General features: G+C 29.2%; 1 long non-coding RNA gene across 1 annotated transcript; it reads left to right on the forward strand.

Annotated features, from left to right (window-relative positions):
* LOC145333005 (uncharacterized) lies at positions 1–762 on the forward strand. The gene is made up of 4 exons (XR_013884404.1): positions 1–107; positions 190–246; positions 339–403; positions 489–762. It is a non-coding gene; the product is annotated as an uncharacterized LOC145333005 (long non-coding RNA).
* The last annotated feature ends 519 nt before the right edge of the window (positions 763–1281 follow it).

Below are 1281 nucleotides of genomic sequence, written 5' to 3' on the forward strand. Positions count from 1 at the left end.
AAAGATTAAATCCATTTCAGAAAGATTTAACAAAACATCAAGACTTTTTAAGCTCCGAGCCACCTCGTTTCTAAACAGCTGGCTAAACAAGGAGAATTCAAAGCAAAGTAAGATTTTGTTACAAAAATCCATTTAAACTTAATTTTAAATTCAATCCTTCACATGTAAAAAAAATATTTATTTTTTTAGAATGATTGTATAAACTGTTAAGCTGCTCAACGTGATCAAAGCCCTAATAATTAATAGGTATACTTTTTAAAGCAGACATTTATTAAAAAAGAAATTGTTAAAAAATAGTGAAGAAAAATAAGCCCCCAGCAATAAAGTGTTATATTTAGAAAATTGTACCTACTGTTGCTGTGATAGATTGTTGGAACACTAAGAACTTTGTGTTGTTAACAAGGTAAAAAGAAACCAAAAGTCAATATGTTTTTGAAATATTATATTAATAAGCTTTATAACAAAGTAAAAAATTATTTAAATTTTAGATTGTGCTGTTATTCTGATTTTATCCTTAATATTGTTGGCCTAGCAGCCTTTAATACCTTTTCTGGTAATTATCTTTATAAAAAAAAAAAAAAAAAATTTTATTTTTTCCCAAAAAATCAAAATGCAAAAGTGATTTCATTTTAGTCATAAATCGAGCGCAGTGAGAGTTTGAGTTCAATTTACCACCCCAGGCTCTATAATATACCCCCAAAGGTAAATCATGTTTATTGTAATAATTTTATTTATAAGCTCCGAGAAATTTATGTAATGAATCCAGTCATTCTTGTTTTATATATTTTTAGTAGCGAAGCTACTTTATAATTCACTTTGTCCGTCAGTCAGTCCGTCAGTCAGTCAGTCCGTAACGCTATGGGGGAAATGGGATTTACTCAGCTCCTATAAAAGATAGAATGCTGAAATTTTTTGACAACATTCCCATTATTAAGGAGCACAATTAACTATAAAACATCATTTGCGGTCGGACCAATTTTTAGCAGGTTTTAGGCTATTTTTATATTTTTCACATTTTTCTCCATATCTTCAGTGTTTATGGTCCGATTTTCAAAATTTTTTCAGTTACAGATATCAAAATTAAATTTCCTGTCGTTTAAAGAAACAATCATGAAGGCCAGACTGCCTTTTTAGCAGGTTTTAGGCTATTTTTATATTTTTCACATTTTTCTCCATATCTTCAGTGTATGGTCCGATTTTCAAAATTTTTTCAGTTATAGATATCAAAATTAAATTTCCCGTCTATTAAAGATGACAACCATGACGGCCAGACTGCCTTTT

This window comes from Acartia tonsa, chromosome 12, assembly GCF_053477335.1.
Source record: "Acartia tonsa isolate MP-2025a chromosome 12, ASM5347733v1, whole genome shotgun sequence".
In the NCBI taxonomy this organism is placed as follows: domain Eukaryota; kingdom Metazoa; phylum Arthropoda; class Copepoda; order Calanoida; family Acartiidae; genus Acartia; species Acartia tonsa.